General features: G+C 44.4%; 1 protein-coding gene across 2 annotated transcripts in view; it reads left to right on the top strand.

Annotated features, from left to right (window-relative positions):
* The first annotated feature begins 14,001 nt into the window (after positions 1 to 14,001).
* Positions 14,002 to 15,842, top strand: part of PLCE1 (phospholipase C epsilon 1) — a 292,198-nt gene continuing 290,357 nt past the window's right edge. For both annotated transcript variants that reach the window (XM_059660836.1, XM_059660837.1), the window contains exon 1: positions 14,002 to 14,356. The gene's annotated coding sequence lies outside the window, so the exon portion shown is untranslated. The remainder of the gene's footprint in view (positions 14,357 to 15,842) is intronic.

A 15,842-nucleotide genomic window follows, 5' to 3' on the forward strand; every position in this document is an offset into this window, starting at 1 on the left:
CGGAACTTTTGGATGCACAGGATGACGCTCCAACCAATTGAGCCACAATGGCCAGGGTTATGCTCAAACATTTTTAAATTGATTTCTTTTTTGTATGGGTGTACTATAAATTTGATATTGTTTATATTCAATTTTACAGTTTTCTTTTTTTCACCATATTTATTTCATTTTATTTTTTAAAATGTAGAACATTAATGTGGTTAAAAGGTGGAAACTATATTCAAAATATGACAGACTATTATATTGATGGCCCTCAATGAACCTGGTTTTAGTGTGTTGTGTAGTCTTCTCTCACATTGATACTGGATGTAGCCATGTGACTTGCATTGGTCACTGGGCCCCTAACAAGCATGATTAAACCGAGGCTTGATTAGCTCTTACATTTCGACATGTCTTCTGAGAGCACTTCTTCTTAGAACACAGCCATTGAGTTGTAAGGAAGTCCAGGCTATCTTGCTGGAGATAACAGACATGAGAAATACCAAGGAAAATGAGATACCATATGGAGATAGAGGCCAAGTAGAAGAGAACTGAGGCACCCCACTTGAGTTTCAAGGTTAAGGCAGCCATATGAGTGATGATGCCTAATACCACATGAAGCAAAATAACCACTCCAGGATCATGAGAAATTATAAATTGTCTTAAACCACTAAGTATGGGGTGTTACACTACAATAGATAATAAAACAAAAGAAAAACTCAGAGAAGTGTCAATCCCATCTATCCTAGTTGTATTTTGTTGCATAAAAAACTACCCCAAAACTTACAGGCTTAAAATATTAATTTATTATTATGTCTCATTATTTATTGAGTCAAGAATTCAGAAAGGGCAGAGCAAGGAAGCTTTGACTCTGCTCTATAAAGTCTGAGGCATCAGCTAAGATAATGTGAATGCTGGAGGCAGAACCAGCTGGGAGCTGTGTGAGCATCTCTCTCCTTTTCTCTATGTCTGTCTATCTCTCTTCTCTCTTTGTTTCCCGATAGATAGATAGATAGATAGATAGATAGATAGATAGATAGATAGATAGATATGGCTTATCCACATGCCTAGCTTAGGCTTCCTAGCAATATAGCAACTTCATGGTAGTTGCTTCCTGCCTGTGCAGTACCAAGAGTGACTGTTCCAAGAGATAGGATGTAGAAACTCTCTTTTTCTTAAGGCCAAGCCTGCAAACTGGTAAAATGTTACTTTCACTGAATTCTGTTGCTCAAAGAAGTCACAGATTCTGCCCCTATATTCAAAGGATAGGAGCACAGACCCCATCTCTTGATGGCAAAATATCAAATAATGTGTGGCCACCTTTAATCTGCCACACCAGCCCACTAAATATATTCTTCTATTATCTTGCCTTAGGATGCTATAACAAAATACCATAGACTGACTCACACTTTGAAAGAAATATTCTGGCTGTGGTATGGAAAGTAGATGGTAGGAGGCAAGAGCAGAAGTAGACAAACCAGATAGGAGGTTGCTGGCAGCTGTACAGGTGAAAGTGGCTCTGGCCAATGCATGTGGTGAAAACTGAATGTCATCTTCGCAGCCCTGAGCTTCATGACCTGTTTCCTGGTGGCTCCTGACTCTCAGAAACCTATAGCTGACCAATGAGAACACCCATAGGCTACATGAAGCATCCTTGGCTTCAGATTAGGAACTCCTAGGATAAGGAAAAAATTTAATCAGAGCAATAGCTCTCTGTTGTCTGATTTACCAGAATGTATTTAGCTTAATATAGATGATAAATGAAAAACTTTAATGAGGGGGGAGGTTGGGGGTTAATGGGGGGGATGAGGACACATTTGTAATACCTTAACTAATAATAAAAAAAAAAGAAAAGAAAAACTTTAATGACCCATGGTAGAGCCTCCAGCCTCTAATAAATTTGAGTATGACTGCTCTTCCAACAGTGGAATTATGCTCAGAGTTCAGACCAAATTGCATTAACTGTTACTTCCATGTACTCAATAAAAAAATAGAGGCATGAGTCACATTCTCAATTTTAAAAGTAATACTTTTCAATACTGTAGTAAAGGCTGCAGGAATGTATCCAGCTAGACCCAAAAGACTGACCCTCTGTGCAGTTACCATGGTCAAGGGCTGGTCCTTGGTTTTGAGGGGTCAGAGACTTAATTTGATTGTTGATGCTAATCTGTTCAGAGGCTGAAGGCGGCTACCAGCCTGACTGAGGGTTTATGTGGCCCAAAGCAGAAGCCATGTTGGTATATCCTTGTGGGAACCAGAGTCTGAGAGGATATAGTAAGATGTCAAGTCACTTAACTGAGATTTTATATATATAGATTATCTGGGTGAGCCCCGTTCCTTCATGTACAGGAAAAAGCTGGGTCATCAAAGATCAAGACAGTGTAGACATTAACTCTAGGGGACAACTGCCTGGATTCAAATCCCGATTCTGCTACTTTCTATCTTGGGTAAATTACTAAATCTTTCCGTATCTACATTAAATGTGTTCAAATATATGAAGAATATGCATAATGTTGTGTTATTATGTGATAACAATAGCATAACTAAGGGAAAACAAAGATAACATAAATTAGGATAGCTACCAAGGGATCGGATTAGAAAAAAACCTGATATTTTACGAAGTGAGCCCCCAAGGCTAATTTTTCCTGATTGAAATCTGCCTGAATAATGGGCCCTAATAACATCCACATCCTAGTCCTGTGGATACATTATGGTACATAACAAAAGGGACTTTGTGGATGTGATTAAGTTAAGGATTTTGAGATGGGAAGATTATTTTACACTAGAGGCCCAGTGCACGGATTTGTGCACTGGTGGGGTCCCTCAGCCTGGCCTGTGCCCTCTCACAATCTGAGACCCCTAGGGGGACGTCGGATTGCCAGTTTTGGCCCGACCCCCATTCGGTCATTCGGTTGCTTAGGCTTTTATATATACAGATTATCTGGGTGAGCCCAAGATTCATCACAAGGGGCCTTATAAGAAGAAGACAAGAGGACCAGAGGAGGACATGAGGCAACAGCAACAAAGACTGGAGTGATGGAGGCCACAAGCCAAGGAATAAAGGCAGCCTCCAGAAACTGGAAAAGGCAAGAAAGATTCTCCCCTAGAGTGTCCTGAAGGAATCAGCCCTGCTGATATCTTGACTTTAAGCCAATGACACTGAACTTGGACTTCCTAACCTCTAGAATCAAAGATAATAAACTTGTGTTGTTTTAAGCCATTAAATCTGTGGTAATTTGTTACTACAACAACAGGAAACTAATATAGTTCTCACAACTCAATGAAGTATCAGTACCTCCATTTGGAAGACTCCCAAATCTTTCCAGGAAGTTCTGTCCAAAGAACATTATCAGATGGTTATTTCTGGGAGTTTTCTGAAAGCAGCTATTGCCATGAAGTGACCAGTACATATTTCTGGTCACTTCAATCATAGAGGATGGTGCATGTTTTACTTCATCTATTGACTGGAACATATAGTAAAGGATCTATACTTTGGAGTCATGGTCCAGAAATGTCACTGATTAAACAAAGGCAGTTATTTAAGCATGCCTGGATTGAGCCTTATCTTTAAATTATAGATTTCACTTATGGTCTTTGCTCATTTACACATTCATCCTTTCAACCAGTATTTGTTCAGATGCCATTTAGAGCCAGCCTATATCACAGGAGCTGGGAAAACAGTATGATAATGAGTGGAGCCAGACAATAAATAAACAGTAAAATATATTAGGCTGTTAAAAACAGCTATGAAGTAACTAAAATAAGGTGACAGGGTAAAATTGAAGTAAGATTAAAAAATTCATTACTTTTCACCCTGTAGTGATCCATGTAAGTCTTGGAGGTGTCTTGAAAAATGCCTTTCCATAAAGACTTGGCATAACTCTGGGTAGAGAACTTGGAGAGTTTCCCCCCCATGTAACTCTGAAGATTAACTGATTTGATCTTTCTAGGGCAAAAGAGGATAATGTGTTAAAAGACCTCACACAGCAGACACACAATAAATATGTATTATTATTATTCATTATCTGTCAATGCCCAGCAGTCCATGGCGTTCTGAGTTCACTGGGCAAATGAAGTTACAAATACTTAGCAATCCGTTTCACTTACCAGAGCAATGATCTATTTAAAGTATTCATGGTTAGAGGACGGGTGATTAGAAAGGTTATCTGAGTCTCACATTGGGGGCCCACTGCAATGACAAATGGCAATGTTCCCTCTTCAAAGGAATGCTGCACACCCTGCCTGGCCCCAGGGGGTCAGCATGGCATGTGTAAGCTGCTTGGCAGAAAGTGTCCAGTGTTCTCCCAGCAAGGCACAGGCAAGGCACTGTCCCATGACTGTTGACGACCTTCAAGTCCCTTGTCCCCAAACACAAGCAGGGAGCTTTCCATACATGAACTTGCTGTTTGCTGCAAGTTCTGAACCACTTTCCCCTTACTGCTCACTCTTCCATTCTTTACAGTTTATTTTTTTCATTTTGATTCTTGTCTTTAACTTCAGATTTGACCTACAGGATCACTTTCCCATCAATGACCCAGGGTCTTTCAACAATTCTTTTTCTCTACCCTAGCTGTGCCGATAGTTTACATTAGAGTTCACCTTTGGTATTACACATTCTATGGGTGTTGCACAATTCCACAACACATCATCTGTACACTCTATTTTGTGTTCACCACCCAAGCCAAGTCTCCTTCTATTTGTTTTAAAAATACTTTTTCAATCAGGCAAAAAATGGTGTTCAATTTAATGAAAAGCCTTCTGGTTGTGTATAAGATGATAATTTAATTCATTTGATTTATTAATTGCATTCTTTTATTAACATATTACCTAATATTCAAGAATCTTTAAATCCTGTGATAAATTCCGATTAATCAGAGTAGATGATTTTATAATATGCTACTGAATTTGGTTTGATTGCATTATATTTAGGATTTTTATGTCTAGACTCATAAGTGATACTTTATTTTATTTGCTTTGGAAAATATTTTATGAGCATTTGATTTACGTCTACTGAAAGTTTGGAAGAACTAATAGGTAAAATTATCTGGCCTATGGTTAGTATTTTATAGCAAGAACCCTAGCAATGTTTTGTAAATTAGGGAATTTCTGGGTTAGAATTAAATAATTACTTATTCTAGGATTTTTCATAACCTTAAATAGACCTTGTTTCATAACTCTTTTCATTACATTAGTAAAATCTATATTAAAATAATGAATAAAAATTAGGCCAAGAGAATTGTTCAAAAAAACAAGTTACATGAACAAACCATGCTAGTGAGAGAGATATTGATTTGGAGAAAAGAGACCAGAAGGGCATCAGAAGTGCTGGGAGAATAGGACGAAAGGTGAGCAGAAGGGAGAGGAGTCAGAAGATTCCTTAGACTTTAGATTAAGGTACAGGTTGCTCAGAAGGACAGGTTTGGGATACATTCCAGACATGTCGAGCTTAAGTTGATGGAGACATTCTTTCATACACTGCTCACAATGTCTTTGTCAGGGTGAGATAGATAACACAGGGTGAGAAGCTGCTTTTGGAAAACGAGAATGAAGGAAAGGAAGTTTCAGTTTAAGAATGGAAGAGGAATAAGAGAAGAGTGTGATCAGAGAAGGGAATTCCAGAGGTGAGACTTCAGAGTGCCAAGATGTGACTCCTGCAAACAGCTGAGTTTGAGTAGCATTGGAAAGTGCTGAGACAAGGAGGTCCTTGGATTTTCTGAGAACCTATCATTGTTTTAGGTATGATTTTCCAGGCGGGGGATATACTGTGTACATGTCTCTGCCCTCATGGAGGGCATGGTGTGTTCCCAATATTGGAAGGGAGTGTGGATGTGAAACTCTTCTAGGATAATGCCAGAAATAGCCTGGAGAGCTCTGGCAGCAGTTTTCTCTGCATGGAGCTTTCATCTCTGAGCCATATTGTTGCCCCAGATCTTGCCAATTCTCAGAGAATAGGAAGGGAGAAAAGAAAAGAGACCAAAAAGGCATTAGAAATGCTGGGAGAGTAGGAAGAAAGGTGAGCAGAAGCCCCCACTTAGAGGATATTACTGGATATTGCATACTTACTTTCTGTTCATATACCATTGGCTGGAAGTTAGCCATGTCTAGATGCAAGAGAGACTGGCAAAGTAGTGGGCTATTGCTGGCCCAGCCAAAACAGAGTAGGGAGAAGTTTAAATTCTAAAGGAGACAAATGGAGAGTAGGTACTGGAGGAAAATAAGCGAAAATAAGCTGTATCTTCCATCTTCACTCATCTCTTTCAAGCCTTTACTCAAATGTCACCTCCCAATGAAGTGGTACCTAATTATTCTATTTAAAATTGCAATCCTCAAGCCCTAAAGCATTCCCTGTCTTCCTTCCTTGTTTACTTTTCTCAAGCATTTATCACCTTCTACTACACTATTTGCTTTACTTTTTTTTTTTTTTTACAAAATTTGTTTGTCTATTCCAGAATATAAGCACCACAAAGGCAGAAGATTTTGTTGACAGTTATACTCATTGCTGTGTCTCTGGCTCCTAGAACAATGCTTGCCACATAGTACATGCTCAATACATATTTTTTGAATGAAAGAATAAAAGAATGGCACAATGGTAAGCACTCAATTACAGTTGCTATTATCATTACTATTATTTTTTGGAAGAAGGAGCAGTTGACAATGTGAGGATCTGCTTAAAACAATAACTGTTAACAATCTGGGAAGGCTAGCAGATAATGAAATAAAGGATAAATTGCAAAACAAATGAACACAGAGAATGAGCTTGTGGAGGCTTGTTTCCAGTTGGAGAATCAGTGAACAAATTGGTCTGTGCACACCTTCCTTCCTCCATGTCCCCAAACCTCCATTGGTAGCTACTGACAATTCATAGGGATCACCTCAGAGCCATAGCCATTTTCATAACAGACTTACTCGCTGAGCAAAGTTTATAGAAAAGATGATGTTTTTCTTTTTTTTTAATTAAATCTTTATTGTTCAGATTATTACAGTTGTTCCTCTTTCCCCCCCCCCCCCCATAGCTCCCCTCCACTGGGTTCCCACCCCACCCTTTGCCCTTACCCTCCCCCTCCAATGTCCTCATCCATAGGTGTACAATTTTTGTCCAGTCTCTTCCCGTACCTCCCACACTCCTTTCTTCCCCGAGAATAGTCAGTCCACTCCCTTTCTATGCCCCTGATTCTATTATATTCACCAGTTTATTCTGTTCATCAGATTATTTATTCACTTGATTTTTAGATTCACTTGTTGATAGATGCATATTTGTTGTTCATAATTTGTATCTTTACCTTTTTCTTCTTCTTCCTCTTCTTAAAGGATACCTTTCAGCATTTCATATCATACTGGTTTGGTGGTGATGAACTCTTTTAGCTTTTTCTTATCTGTGAAGCTCTTTATCTGACCTTCAATTCTGAATGATAGCTTTGCTGGGTAAAGAAATCTTGGTTGTAGGTTCTTGGTATTCATCACTTTGAATATTTCTTGCCACTCCCTTCTGGCCTGCAAAGTTTCTGTTGAGAAATCAGCTGATAGTCGTATGGGTACTCCCTTGTAGGTAACTGACTGTTTTTCTCTTGCTGCTTTTAAGGTTCTCTCTTTGTCTTTTGCTCTTGGCATTTTAATCATGATGTGTCTTGGTGTGGTCCTCTTTGGATTCCTTTTGTTTGGGGTTCTCTGCACTTCCTGGACTTGTAAGTCTATTTCTTTCACCAGGTAGGGGAAGTTTTCAGTCATTATTTCTTCAAATAGGTTTTCAATATCTTGCTCTCTCTCTTCTTCTGGCACCCCCATAATTCGGATGTTGGTACGTTTGAAGTTGTCCCAGAGGCTCCTTACACTATCTTCATATTTTTGGATTCTTTTTTCTTTGTTTTTCCGGTTGGGTGTTTTTTGCTTCTTCGTATTTCAAATCTTTGACTTGATTCTTGCAATCTTCTAGTCTGCTGTTGGAACTCTGTATAATATTCTTTATTTCAGTCGGTGTATGCTTAATTTCTAGTTGGTCCTTTTTCATAACCTCGAGGGTCTCACTAGATTTCTTGAGGGCCTCACTAAGTTTATTGGCGGTTTCTAGAGAATTCTTGAAAAACCTTAAAAGTGTGGTTTTGAACTCTATATCCAGTAGTTTGCTTTCGTCCATTTCTGTCATTTGTGACCTGTTTCTTTGTCTCCGCATTTTTTATGCTTCCCTGTGTTGATAGAGTGGTTTTCTGTGCCAGGTGTACTATAGGGCCCAGTGGCTCAGCCTCCCCAATTACCTGAGGTGGGCACTCTTGGTGCATCCATTTGTGGGCTGTGTGCACAGTCCAGTTGTGGTTAAGCCTTGATTGTTGTAGGTATCACTGGGAGGAATTGACCTCCAGGCCAATTGGCTGTGAGAATCAGCTATGTCTGCAGTGGGAGAACTTCTGTGCTGGAGACACCCTTCTGGGGCAAGACTTGATTCAGCGGGGCTTTGGTGCTCACTGAGTCTGCCCCCTGAGTGTGTTCCTTATGGATTTGAGGAGTTGTAATCGGGATGGTCCCACTCTGACCACTGGGTACACTGGCTCTTGGATCTCTAAGGAGGTGCTACTTTAGTCTCTGCCTGAGCCAACCAGCAGGAGCCCAGCTGTGAAGCAATGCAAGCTGCTGTGGGGCCTTGGGTCTTCTTTTGGAAGTTCTGGGTTTCTCTGACCCAGCTGCAGTTTGTTAGGTAATTTTCAGATTGCAAAGGACCAGGCCTTTCATATGCAAAAGCCGCTGCACACAGCTTGGGTAGGGCAGGGTCTCAGGGGATCAATAGGGCAGAGCAAACAGCTATGTCTGCTCCTCAGTCCTACCCTAAGAAGCCCGGCTTCTTAGTGTCCTGGTAATCGCTGCAAATACCTCTGAGAGAAAGCCGCCCTCGAGTTCTGCCCGCTGCCAGACAGTCCAGTTTCTCCTGTATGAGTCTGGGTCCCCAGAGACTCGCCCAGAACTGGAGTTCAGAGCAGTCAGGAGCTTGAGACTCCCTCCCGATTGAAAAAGATAACCGTGTCCTCAGTTTCCAGCCCTTTCCATGTGCGCTGCGTCCTCAGCTGCCAGCCCTTTCCACATGTGCTGCGTCCTCAGCTGCCAGTCCTTTCCACGTGTGCCTCCGTACCTCTGCACTTTACTTCTGCACCTCCTCTGAGTCTCAGTGTGCTTTTCTCTTTCCTTCTAGTTGTAGAATTTCCACTCAGCCAGCCTTCCTGTGGTTCTGGATGATGTCCGTTTTGACTTTTAGTTGTATTTTTGAAGTGGTTGTGCGAGGCAGCAATTTCTGGTGTTTACCTATGCCGCCATCTTGGTTTCTCCTCCCACAAAGATGATGTTTTTCAAGCAAATATTTTTTTCTTCTTTTTGTTCCATGATCATATCAAAGCTGTCTTCCTTCAAGGAAAATTTTAACCACTAAAAACAACACAAATCTTAAAAACTACCTCTAGAGAAGTCTCTGGCTCTAATGACTATGCTTTGGGATTCTAGGATAGCTCAAACTTTTAAAAATTGTGCTTTTGTAATTTTTAGTTATGGCTTCTTGAGACCATTTGAGCTGGTCCTACGTTTTGCTGATAATAACTCTGAATCAAATATTACAATGAGATTTCAGAATGTTTCAAGAAAAAAAAATTTTCTGTCAAAACATTAACAAGGTATTTGCAATATTCAAAGGAAATCATGTTTTTTAAATACTATAAGTATAAATGAAAATAAAGTTCTGGGTTTTATTTAATTAAGAGACCCTTATATGCTCTAAGTTCATCACATAGATTATCTCCCCACTCATTTAATCCCCACAACAACCCCAAGGGGTATAAATAGTTTGTGGAAGAGAAAAATTTAGGGCCCATACCTGAGGGTGATCTGGGATTTCAATTCAAGTGGTTTCACACCATAGTCTGTGCCCCTAATACTGGCTACGTGAGAAATAATGGTTAGGATTGTCTCTCCTGCTTCACTCACAATTCCCACTAGACCAGTGGTTCGCAACCTTCTGGCCCTTTAAATACAGTTCCTCATGTTGTGACCCAACCATAAAATTATTTTCGTTGCTACTTCATAACTGTAATGTTGCTACTGTTATGAATCGTAATGTAAATATCTGATATGCAGGATGGTCTTAGGCGACCCCTGTAAAGGGGTCATTCGACCGCCAAAGGGGTCGTGAGCCACAGGTTGAGAACTGCTGCACTAGACTGAAGCATGATAGCAACCATGCTTGGGTAAAAATTGATGTTAATATTTTAACCCTGCTGATTTGGCTTCTGTAATTATTTGCTTGCTAAAATGATAGAAAAGTTATTTTGATTTTCTGAGCTTATGTAAGTTATCCCATTCGATTGAATACTCCATTGATTGTGGTTTCAATACCCCCATTGATTGTGATCTTATTGGTCTTTCGAAACACATTCCTCTGCACCTGGACACCAGGACAGCACAATTACTCTAAGTGGCCTCAGTGGCTCCAGATAATGTGTTTCCATTGACTCAGTGGTCCCAAGACCCAAAACTATAATTAATCTTTGTAAGATAACTAACTTGCTCAATCTAAGCTTCTGTAACTGCTTTTTACAAACCAGGTTCCTCATTCCAAACCTTGAGATGTAATCAATACCTTTGTGATATTTGCCTATGTAAGTCTGATGATGTTTTGGCCAAGGGGGCACTACGAGATTTGGAGAGCAATTGCCCCCTCATTGTCCCAGCTTTGAAATAAATGTGGCTCCTTAATTCGACTTCTTGAGGCATCCTTGTGTGATTCACGGGGTACAATACAACAAGACCTCCTCCAACCTCACTCCTAACCACCTCACAGAAGACCTACCTACCACTTTAACAAGGTTGTTTTTCACCAACCTCAAACCGCCTTAGTACTTCTACCCTTACCTATCAGCTAACTCTGGGAAGCTTGTTTTGTGCCCTCTCCCTGCTGTCTGTACTCATTAGCATATTTTCAGACAGCTGGTAAACTTACTACAATCTGATGCAGTGACTTTGAATGGGAGGAAATGGCAACTCCTAAACTAAGGTCTGGCTTGTCCCTTCAGTTCTTCTTTGGCTTTCAAAACTACCCAGTTGTCTGTTGGCAAATTCCTCTGCTTAGCAATTAGCTTCTGTTTAACAAAGATCAATACATTTGCCAATGGTCCCTGTGCTGACTACTGAGTTCCTAACCTCAGAAGGTTTGTTTATAAATGGGTTAACTGATGGCTGGCTTGTTGAGTGTGGCAAAGGGCCAATCTTTTTTTCTGTTCTATGTGCAGTAGGGGATGTGGGGCCTCCCATTGGCACCAACAACCATGAAGTCAGAGACCTGGCCCCTCCCCCATCTGAAAAATTACAGAATGGCAGAGGAAGAAAGTAGGGATATAATTCCATTTCTTAAAAATGATTTTACAACTTAAATTCTGTAGCCCAAATGTTTATAACTTATTTAAATCAATTTCCATCGAATGGAGACCATTATGTCACAAGTTCAAAAGAGATGCGTGCTCTCTGCTAAAATTTCAAACATAGATGCACGATATTTAACTAAAGTTTCCACAGAATCATTTCTTGGGGCTTTTGTTTTTGTTGTTGTTGTTGACTATGCAGAACAGTCTTGTATACAAAGATGCATAACTAAGTTTACTGAAGCTGAATTTTCCATGGAAACTGTCCAGTGCTCCCCCAATTCACAGGCACTTTATCTGACAGTCTTTCTTCCTCCAGATAATGGCTGGCAGCGACCCACAGCATGGAGGTTATATGCAGCACTTTTGAAAAAGTCTTGAATGGAGCCATTGTTCCCCTGAGATGGTCTGTGTGTTTCTCTGAACAGAGAGCAGGGTGTAGAAAAGGCACCTTGTGTGCAACTGTTGGCGAGGTCGGGGAGTGAATTAAAATCTCCAGAAAGTCTGGGCAGTGCTGTTCAGAGAAGCAATGAACCCTCTGGAAGCACTGTTAGCTCAGACATTCCAATGCGGTGAGGCAGCCTCAGGGACATGGCTCCCTCCACTCTCATTTGGAGAGGGAGCGAGGGGGCGAGCAAAGGACATTGATCTGGACCTGCTCTCTTTGCGAAGATTTCGAGAAGGTGCCTTTTCCAGGGAAGGGGTGAGGTTGGTTATCACACTCTGATAACTTTCCTGCCCAATAAACCTAGATTTGCCTTAAGTAATAACGGTGCAGTGACTCATTTGGAGGGTTCAATGTTAACTGCTTATGCATCCACCAGTTTATAACAATCTACTAATTTCCATGTGCCTAATTTTTTTTTAAAAATACAAGTCCTTGGGGACTCCAGGTGATTGAGGATGTTTGATATTACCAGATTCATTAAATGCATTGTAAAACCATAATATAAAACTGTATATTAAATAAATAGCCTACCTTGTGGACAGTGCAGGGTCAGGGGCTGGAGTATATGACACTCCCTAAGTTCTCGAACTCTAAGATCTTGAGCTCTACGATCTTGAACTCTTAAAGAACAAAGTTTCCTCAGAGGCTTTGCGGAGACCTTTCCGAAACCAGCTCACAAGGGAGGAGGTAATGTTGACCTTCATTAAAAACCTAGTGGTAGGAAAACAGCAAAACAGTTTAAGGACCTAGCTGGCATAGTTTTCTTATAGGCAGAATTCTTTGGTGCCCTCCTGTGCATTCTTGCTTCAACCACTCCTGTGTTCTAGAGGCTCAAAGGAAGGAAGGTCACGTTTAACAGTGGCCTGAAAGAAAGGGACAAACTTGAGCAGGAGGAAGGTGTGTGGGAGCAGCTGGTGATGCTCCAGGAGGCTCAGGCTAAGGACAGGTACAGAGTGGGAGTGGGAGAAACACCATGCTGGGTGGTGCCTACCAACCAGGACACACTGGGTTCCTACTCATAGGGAGTTAGTTTGGAAGGCAGTAGGGAGCCAAATACGGTTTCTGTGCAGATTAAAGTTGTAGAAGAGGACAAACAACATGGCTATGGTGTGAGGGATGAGTCAGTCCAAGGAGAGGACGATGGGAGGGGTTATGGGCCACAGAAACTGGTCCTGACTGGAGGAGGAGGGGTCAGACCTATGGAAGGGTCATTTGCGACTCGAATAGGTGGAGGGAGGAGGAACAGATTCAGGGGAAAGAGTGGGGGACGATACTTGGATTTTTCTCCAGGTCTCTGGCTTTCCTGACTGGCAACTGGGTATAAAAACCACCTCCGCGGCTAGAGAAAGCTCACTGCACAGCCTGTAGTTTCCGGCAGCGAGGGAACATCTGGTGTTTGCCTCAGCGACGAAAGAGCACTGGGTCTGGAGTCCACAGACCTGGGTGGCCACTATTAGCAGCAAAAGGAGTATCCCCAGAGCCTGGCACGGCACTGGGCACACAGTGTTGCTCAATACGCCACTCGATACACAGTTGTTGAGTGAATGAAGGACCGAACCGCTTGGAGAGGCGCTGTCATTTCTTCACTAGAGTCACTTTTAGTACTTCCACCACCACGAGCCTCAGTTTCCCTGGCATCCAGCAGGGAGGGTCCCTGGGGTGGGTGTGAGCCTCAGTTTCCCTGGCATCCAGCAGGGAGGGTCCCCCAGGGTAGGCTGAGCCTCAGTTTCCCTGGCATCCAGCAGGGAGGGTCCCTGGGGTGGGTGTGAGCCTCAGTTTCCCTGGCATCCAGCAGGGAGGGTCCCTGGGGTGGGCTGAGCCTCAGTTTCCCTGGCATCCAGCAGGGAGGGTCCCTGGGGTGGGCGAGGGCCTCAGTTTCCTTGGCTTCCAGCAGGGACGGTCCCTGGCGGAGGCGTGAGACTAAATTCCCGCGGCCTGAGGTGGACCCAGTTCCCGCCCTCGCCGCGGGGCGACCAGGCAGCGCTCCGCCAGCTCCCACAGGGCCCGCGCCCGCCGCGGTCTCCCGGGCCCAGGACGGTGGGGGTCGCGCTGCCGGCGGCCAGGCGGGGTGGGGGCAGCGGGCCGCGGGCCCGCCCCTCGCCCTCCCGCCTTCTCCGCTTGGCCCGAGGCGGGGGGCGGGTCCGCCCGAGGCCGCTCCCCTGGCCGCCAGGCTGCCCGCAGCGGCGCTCGCTCGCGGCCTCTCACCGGGGCGGACGAGTTCTGGGAAAGCCCGGCCCAGGGCGGGGGCCCCCTGCCGCCTGCGCCGCCGTCCGGGCAGCGCGCAGAGCTCGGCGGCCGCGGAGCGGGGCGCGGCGGGCGGGGGCGCACGCGGGCGCGGGACGGGTGGACCCCGCGGGCTCGCGGGCGGGAGCGGCGACCGAGCGCGCCCTGGCTCTGCCTCCCGGGCACTTGCCTGGTCCCCGCGCGCTGCTGGCCGCCGCCGACACACGGTAGCGGGACCCGGTAGCGACACACAGGCGCGTCCCCGTCCCCGAGGGACGCTGCACTCGGAGGCTCCGGCGGGACTGGCCTGAGAGGAAAGGTGAGGACACGACCGAGCTCGGTGCCCGAGGCTGGCAGAGGGGAGAGGGCTTCCCTCTCTAACTCGGGAGGTCGCGGGCGGCCTCCGGGCTCAGCGCGCGGCGCACCTGGCGGAAGTGTGAGCAGCCCCTAGCCCTGACCCCTGACCCCTGACCCCTGACCCGGGCACCGAGGCCAGGGCTCCGGGAATGCAGGCCATTCCTCGCCCTTCGTGCCGCCCCCTTCACTCCTGCAGATGTTGGCCGCAGGTCCCCGCTTCACGCTGTGCGCGCGGTGGTGGCCAGTACAAAGAAGGAACGCGTAAGCCCTTTTTGCACCAGCATTTCTGGGAACGTGCTCAAGAGATGGTTCCTGGAGAGATGGGTCGGCAGCACGTCCTAGAAAACGCAGTATTGGCCGTGGGCTCACTTTAACTGGTGGCTACGAGTATGGCTAAGTCTTTTTTCCCCCTTCAAGTCCTCTCATGCCGCGGTCACGAGTAACTGAGAGGTAGGCGTGCTCGGCAGTGGCGGAAGGCAAACGCACGGGTAAATGTGTGGGGTGCCTGTTAACCGCCTTGCCCGGTGTTTGTACGACCGGAGACACGACTCAGCGGACTCCGCTAATGATTCAGTGTCAGAAAGATTCATCATGTAAAGATTTAGCCGTCATTTAAAATAGTGAGCTCCCCGAATAGATATGTTAAGTAGCATTCACTTCATTGAGAAACTTCATTTGCACGCGGTGCATACTTTGAACTGCATTTGCAAGATTGGCCTGTAGGTGATTTAGACCCCTTAGTGCGTTTTCTCCTGTTTCTTGTAGGAACTACCGGTAGGGGTAGGGTGGGGCCACTGCCACCGAATGGGCGCAGCTGAGGCCAGGAATGCCGGACCCCAGCAGGGAGAATTTTTTGAGAGCCTGACTTGGGAGGTGGATGCAGGTGACGCTATAAGACACCCATACAAGGGCCCAGTTGCCATTGGGGAAAAAGGGGAGGCGGGTTGTCTCTGGATGCTTTGTGCAGCCATGTCTTGGCAAATGCTTTTAGAAGAATGCTCAGTGGTGTTGTCATCTAGACTACCTTTGCCTTTTCCCGAATGCCCTTCCTGTCCCATGTCACCAGCCTTCAAACTGAGTTATCGCTGCCGTGATGCCTTCCCCGTTACCCCAGCCCCAAATAGTCAACCTTCCCCTGCTCTGATTCCTGCAGCATTTCACCTTCCCAGCCTTTCTCCTCTTTGCCTTCTTTGAGAGTTGTGTAGACGTCTCATTTTTCCCCAACTGAAGGCCATTAACGGTGGCTTTCTTGGCGTACTGCTTACACCTAGAAGGCCCTCTAGAAATAATTATGGGCTGGTATGAAATGTTAAGACTTTGGTTCTTCAACACAAATCTCTACTTTGGAGAAGGAGATAATATAATCAAAAGGATTTAGAGAAAAGCATAATATTTACTATTCTCATTGTCCTCCACTTGTAGTCCCACAGGGAAAAATTTTCCATATA

This window comes from Myotis daubentonii, chromosome 13 (assembly GCF_963259705.1).
Source record: "Myotis daubentonii chromosome 13, mMyoDau2.1, whole genome shotgun sequence".
Taxonomy (NCBI): Eukaryota; Metazoa; Chordata; class Mammalia; order Chiroptera; family Vespertilionidae; genus Myotis; species Myotis daubentonii.